Here is a 7,975-nt window from a genome sequence, read left to right as displayed (position 1 = left end):
ATATATATATATATATATATATATATATATATATATATATAACATTCAATAATAACATTCAGGGCCGAGAAAACGTACAACCCCAACACGTAACATTCCATCAACGCGTGCAAACACGAAGTAGGCATACGTAACATCCGTAGTCGATAACGACTACAAAATTCGCCAAATATTGGCCATTCAATAATATATATATACACATCCATACATCATCCAATATTATCATCTCAAGGCCTATCCTATATAAATATGCCTATGAAAAATAATTTAAACGGTTCTTCAAGCAAAATCGTTTAAGTGTACATGCTAGCCCAAAACGTAAAAAGAGTAAAAAGGGCATCATGAACTCACCTGACACAAGGCAAGAATTCACCACGAGCTAGAGAATCCCTAAGTATCCCCACAACTCAAACGCCTGTCGGTTTATAAACAATCTTAACTAACGACACCGAAAAGTCTCGTTTATCTTACGGTACGTTCTAACACGGTTCGAGTCCCTAAGGCCTCGACCTCATCAATCTCATTCATAACAGCTCCCGGGCCTTACTTATACCCACACGACTCTTAGATACTCCTGGGAACAAAGAATTCCCAATTTGCCCCCCGGAAGCACTATGTGATACTAACACGCACGTTTAAGAGTCGGTTAGGCTATTAACATACAACTCAGCCCCATGTGGACCCAATATGATGAATTCACAGTCAACAAGTCCACACGACGCTACACGAGTCAAATGGGTCAGTAACTCTTAAGTACAAAGTACCAACTATTCAATAAACGTGGATTAATGTTGTACCAACCCGTTTGATTAACCGACAACCAATTCATCCCCATTACTTTTAAGATCAATTTCTTACAGTCCATAATTTGTACCGAGGCTATAATATTCGAATTGGTTATTGGTTTTTCCTATTAACGCGTTAGACATCACAATTCACAAACTAGTCAACCGAATACTAGTTTTCAATTACAACTAGTTGACCAGTCAAACGAACACCAAAAGACATAATCTTAAAGTATGATACACTAGCCATACCTAGGAAGATTATGGAATAAAGGCCTCAATCACTTCAGTCTCGAAACTACTCAAACAGACAGCCACCCGGTAAGACTAAAACAAGCAGTTTATGATCAATACGTGAGACATAAAGATGGATTATGGTGTAATAGACCTGAGGAAACATAGAACTCACCTTCAATAGAAGTTTTATGCCCACACCGTGGATGTAAACAAGATGATTGCAGGGGTGAGCTACATCTTTGTTGGCCGTTCAATTTAAGAGAGGAAAAAAAAGTGAAGCATGTGGGGAACATGATGAGTGGATGAGTAGTTCAATAATGGTGAGCTGCTCTTGATGTCTTGGTCGGCTAAAGGAGGAAAAAGGTAAGAAGAGTAGTTGGGAGAACATGGTGAGTGCAAGAGTGGTTGAATGATTCAACCTGAATCATCTCTTCTGTATGATATAACATCAAAGTTATACCATGGCCCCTCCTACTTAAAGAATATGCCATTTGAGAGGAAAGCTAAATAATTTAACGGGCTGGGATAATGAGAAGGAAATTAACGGGTGTTACAAGTCTACCCCCTTACAATGGGATTCGTCCCCAAATCCCGATGCGACAGGAACAACTGCGGATACAGTTTCATCATCTCATCTTCGGATTCCCAGGTAGCCTCGGAACCCTTACAGTGCTTCCACTGCACCTTAACTTGCCTAACCACTTTATTTCTCAAACGCCTTTCCTGACGGTCAAGTATAGCGATAGGCTCTTCAACGTAGTTTAACTTACTATCAAGCTCCATATCATCAAGAGGCACATGGGCCTCCTCATCTGTTAAACATTTCCTCAAATGAGACACGTGGAAAGTAGGATGAATCCCCGCGAGTTCATCGGGTAAATCCAGTCTATACGCTACCTCACCAACTCGTGACAAGATACGGAACGGACCAATGAATCTCGGACTGAGTTTCCCCCTTTTACGAAAACGAATAATACCCTTCCATGGAGAAACTTTCAACATAACACGGTCACCAACCTCGACCTCAATAGGTCTCCGTCTTTTGTCCGCATAAGACTTTTGACGATCCTGAGCGGCCTTCATAAAGGCCTTTATCTTATCGAGTTTTTCAGTCGTGGCCTCAACCACTTCCAAACTACCCAACTATTTCTAACCAATGGAGCCCCAACAGACCGGAGTCATATACCTACGCCCATGCAACATCTCAAACGGTGGCATTCCAATCGTAGCGTGATAACTTTTATTATACGAGAACTCGACTAACGGTAAGTGACGATCCCAACTACCACCAAAATCGATAACACAAGCCCGCAACATATCTTCCAGAGTTTGAATGATCCTCTCGGATTGAACATTCGTCTGCGGGTGATAAGCGGTACTAATAAGAAGTTTGGTACCCATCTCCTCATGGAATTTCTTCCAAAATCGGGAGGTAAAACGCGCATCTCTATCCGAAACAATAGATACGGGCATTCTGTGCCTAGAAACGATCTCACGAATGAACACATCGGCCAGCTGCTCAGAATTAAAAGTTTCTCTAATTGGCAAGAAGTGAGCGCTCTTAGTCAATCTATCCACGATTACCCAAATTGTGTCATAACTACCCTTAGGAGTACGAAGCAACTTAGTCACAAAGTCCATCGTAATATGCTCCCACTTCCACTCAGGTATTTCTAGGGGTTGTAGCTTCCCAAAAGGCTTCTGGTGTTCAACCTTAACTTGTAGACACGTCAAACACTGAGCCACCTCATACTTCATCGCGGGCCACCAGAAATTCTTCTTCAGGTCTTGGTACATCTTGCTCGCGCCCGGATGAATGGAATAGCGCGACTTATGTGCTTCATCCAATATTTGGCTCCTGAATTCTCCATGCTTGGGTACCCATAAACGACTGTCCTTATACTTCACCCCGTCACCGAGTTTTCTAAAAATTTCTCCTGACCCCAAATACGTTCTGACATAATCCATTCCACCTGTAAGGCCTCGTTCTGAACATTGGCTATCTGTTTTAAAATATCGGGTCTGAGGATAAGCTGGTAAGAAACACGAATAGGTATCGGTCTCTTCTTCCGGCTTAACGCGTCGGCTACCACGTTAGCCTTGCCGGGCTGATACATAATCTCCAAATCATAGTCCTTAATCAATTCTAACCACCGACGCTGACGCATATTCAGTTCCTTTTGTTCGAAGAAATACTTTAAGCTCTTATTGTTGGTGCATGTTTTGTAACAGATGATCTTTTGTGTTTGTTAGAATTGAGAGCAACGGTCAAAGGGGAGACTGTTGGTGCATTTTGTGACCGTCGCTATGCAATTCAGACCAGCGGAGACGCCATAGGTGAAGTTAGAACAACTTCGCCAACGACGAAGTTAGGACAACTTCACCTTAGGCAACTTCGCCATAGGCGAAGTTATGAACAACTTCGCCTACTGACACCTACTGAAGTTTATATATATATATATATATACGTGTGTCTTGTTTAGGTTAAGTGTTCAGTAATTCAGAGAGTTGTGTGTTACATTTTGAGTGTCGAGAGAGAACAAACAGAGAGAGAGTGTCGTTAGGGACGACCCGAGGTAGAGCTCACCTCGGGTCGGACGTGTTTCTGTTTATGTTACGGTGTGTAACGTGTTTGTTTAATTATTATTATAAAGAATCTGCAGATTTGTTTATCCCGTTCTTGTATTTGTTCGTGTATTTGTTCGTGTACGTGTTTGTGTTCTTCATCTTGTACACCATTAACAAGTCTAGGAGGATTCCGCACTCCTAGACCTCGTGCGGATCTCGTATCGATCGGCGACACCCCGGGGGGACTTACATGTGGTATCAGAGCCTTAGGCTCTTATGCTATGGTTCGAGATCTGCGTTTTGGTGTTTCTGGCACGTTTCTGTGCGTTTCTGGCCGAACAGCGCCGCAGGCGAAGTTATTGTTCATCAGGCGAAGTTGCCGTCACTGTTCGTAGGGTTTCAGCGAAGATATAAGGTCTGGCGAAGTTATGGACAGGCGAAGTTATAGCCAGGCGAAGTTATGAACAGGCGAAGTTAAAAAAAAAAAAAAAAAAAAAAAAGAGTATTTGGAGTTTTCGTCTGTATTGCCAGGTGTACACGATTATTGTGAGACCGAAGACGTTGTTCCGTCAACGAGTGAAACTTGTTATATCTTGGTTTTACGTGTGAACAAATACGTGTCAACTCTGGATATGGAGTTGGGTTTGAGAATGGGATATTGATTGAAACTGGATATTGACACATATTTGGGTGTTTGTGGGCAATGAAATTGTTGTTGTTCGAGGTTGACCAACTGAAGAAAGTCAAATTGAACTGAAGGTTTTTGTCATTACTGGATTGCGGTCAGAGCATATTATTTATGTTATTTTCAAGGCGTTCGAGAATTGTATCCTGAAACGTGATGCTTATTTATTAGAGTGAAAATTCTGGAACAAGTTGGATTTAATCTGGAATTAAAGTGTTTATGTTCATGATCGTTATCCCTGGTGATTGAAGATGCTTCAGATTAATTAATGGTCATGTGTTAGATTCTGTCAAGGTGGTTTTGTGATGAAATTGATCACTTGATGTTGAGTAGTTGAAGATTAAACCTTATCGTATGCCGACGAGTTGGTGAAGTTGTGGTGGACGCCCAACTTCACGTGTTGGTGAAGTCAGATGGACTCACGTGATTGGTTGAGATGATCTATTGGCACGAGGATGCATGCATTTCAAAGACCTCAATCATTATAGTCGGAGAAGCTTACACTGAAGGGGAGATCTGATATGGAAGACGCTGGGTGATTGGTAGATTTGTGAAGCTACAGGACAGTTTCAGACACGGCTGGTTGATGAGCAAACAGAAGATCATCAGTTAAGAGGGAGTCTGTTGGTGCATGTTTTGTAACAGATGATCTTTTGTGTTTGTTAGAATTGAGAGCAACGGTCAAAGGGGAGACTGTTGGTGCATTTTGTGACCGTCGCTATGCAATTCAGACCAGCGGAGACGCCATAGGTGAAGTTAGAACAACTTCGCCAACGACGAAGTTAGGACAACTTCACCTTAGGCGAAGTTAGGACAACTTCACCTTAGGCGAAGTTATCACAACTTCGCCATAGGCGAAGTTATGAACAACTTCGCCTACTGACGCCTACTGAAGTTTATATATATATATATATATACGTGTGTCTTGTTTAGGTTAAGTATTCAGTAATTCAAAGAGTTGTGTGTTACAGTTTGAGTGTCGAGAGAGAACAAACAGAGAGAGAGTGTCGTTAGGTACGACCCGAGGTAGAGCTCACCTCGGGTCGGACGTGTTTCTGTTTATGTTACGGTATGTAACGTGTTTGTTTAATTATTATTATAAAGAATCTGCAGATTTGTTTATCCCGTTCTTGTATTTGTTCGTGTATTTGTTCGTGTACGTGTTTGTGTTCTTCATCTTGTACACCATTAACGAGTCTAGGAGGATTCCGCACTCCTAGACCTCGTGCGGATCTCGTATCGATCGGCGACGCCCCGGGGGGACTTACACTTATGATCGGTATAGATACTACACGGAACACCATACAAATAATGTCTCCATAATTTAAGCGCGAACACAACCGCCGCCAGTTCCAAATCGTGAGTAAGATAATTCGCCTAATGAGGCTTTGACTGCCGTGAGGCATAAGCTATGACTCGACTCCGTTGCATCAGAACACATTCAAGCCCCTGATAAGAGGCGTCAGAGTAAACAACCAGATCCTCGGTGCCATCGGGTAGAGCTAAAACCGGAGCATGCGTCAACTTGTCCTTTAATTCAAGGAAAGACTCCTCCTGCTTAGGACCCCACACAAACTTAAAGTTCTTCTTAGTCAACTTGGTTAACAACGAAGCGATTTTTGAGAAGTCGGGAATGAAGCGGCGGCCCCGCCAATCCCAGAAAACTACGAATTTCAGACGCAGACTTATGAGGTTCCCATTCGTTCACGGCTTCCACCTTTGCAGGGTCGACCAGAATACCACTCGAGTTAAAGACATGACCCAATAATTGAACCTCGCGTAGACAAAAAGAACACTTAGAAAATTTCGCGTACAATTTATTCTTTCGCAAAGCTTCCAAAACTTCCGTGAGATGACCAGCGTTATCGGACTCACTTTTGGAATACACAAGATTGTCATCGATGAACACAATAACAGAACGATCAAGCATCGGCCTACAGACCCGGTTCATAAGATCCATGAACGCAGCCGGTGCATTAGTCAAACCGAAAGACATCACGAGAAATTCATAATGCCCATAACGAGTGCGGAAGGCAGTTTTAGAGATATCTTCCTCACGAATTTTCAACTGGTGATACCTGGACCTAAGGTCGATTTTTGAAAACCAACTAGCTCCATGGAGTTGATCAAATAAGTCGTCGATCCTTGGTAGAGGGTATCGATTTTTCACAGTAAGTTTATTCAATTCACGGTAGTCAATGCACATCCGCATGCTACCGTCTTTCTTTTTGACGAACAAAACTGGGCACCCCAAGGTGAGATGCTCGGTCGAATGAAGCCCTTGTCAAGAAAGTCTTCCAATTGAGTCATAAGTTCTTTCATTTCATTTGGTGCTAGACGGTAAGGGGCTCGAGCAACAGGTTTTGCACCTGGAACAAGGTCAATTCGGAACTCGACTTCGCGATCCGACGGCATATCTGACAATAGGAAATCATCGGTTTTCACTTTTAAAGCATACGCCAGATATGCTCCGCACCACCGTTGCATCAATTTTCTCGCCGTAAGCATGGATATGATAGGTGGATTTGCACCATTCCGGTCACCGAAGACCATAATTTGGGTCCCATCCGGGGCCCTTAGACGTACAAGTTTCTTACCACAAATGATCTGAGCATCAACACTCGCGAGCCAGTCCATCCCAAGCACCACATCGAAATAGCCAAGCGGCATCAAGTACAGTCGCACCGGAAATCTATACCCAGACAACTCGATGGTACAACCCTAAATAGCCCTAGACACGGATACAAACTTTCCTACGGCGACCTCAACATCAAACACATCAACTACGCGCTCGGGTAATTTATTCAACAAGGAACAGAAAGTGGTATACACAAAGCATCTACTGGCACCCGAATCAAATAAAAAAGGTTGCCTGTATTTCATCAAGTAAATAGGTACCCGGTATAATATAACACTACTTACTTAGCTGCTTGAACACACAAACGTTTCCAAAGGAAAAGAAATTCAAAATGGTAAATTATAATGACGTATTGGGAAAAGTACCCGAAACAACGTCCGCATCATCCTTTGCCACTTTCTTGGTGATATTGAAGGCCCTCGCCCAGACCTTTGGCTTTTCTTCCAATTTTCCCCTCGAGGAAGTTCCCGGGTCGGGCCCCCCAGTCTTGATAGTAGGGCAGTTTGATGACAAGTGGCCAGCTCCCTTACAGCGGAAACAAGTCAACGTCGGACACTCGAAATGGGGGTGTCCAATCTTATCACAATGAAAAAAGGAACTAGACCCATGCTTACATTCCCCTTTGTGCTATTTCCCGCACTTCATGCACTTTACAAACGCCACATCCTTTTTAAAATTCGGATTCTCAATCTTAACCCTCTTCTCGGCCGAATTAAAGTTGTTTCCCCCGGGCCGTTTACCGTACGAATTTGAATTCCACGTCTTCTTAGTCTCGGTTGGCGATAACTTCTCCCTCTGATTGTATAACGTGCCGGCTAGGGTAACCACTTAATGAAACGAGTTCATGTTGGTGGTTATCACACCCCTTCGAATATCCGCCGGAAGACCCTTCACATACTTTTTAATCCTCTTGGCTTCAGGAGTAGCCAAATCGGGACATAAGCGAGCCATCTTATTAAACTTCGTGGTGTACTCCCGATGCGTTATACTGCCAGCCTCCAAGGTCAAGAAATCTTGTTCAATCTTATCCAATTCGTGTGGAGGACAAAACTGATCAAGAAC

This window comes from Bidens hawaiensis, unplaced genomic scaffold, assembly GCF_021521415.1.
Source record: "Bidens hawaiensis isolate Kalapana, Puna unplaced genomic scaffold, B.hawaiensis_p1.1 tig00028321_1, whole genome shotgun sequence".
In the NCBI taxonomy this organism is placed as follows: domain Eukaryota; kingdom Viridiplantae; phylum Streptophyta; class Magnoliopsida; order Asterales; family Asteraceae; genus Bidens; species Bidens hawaiensis.
This window is presented reverse-complemented; position numbering follows the sequence as displayed.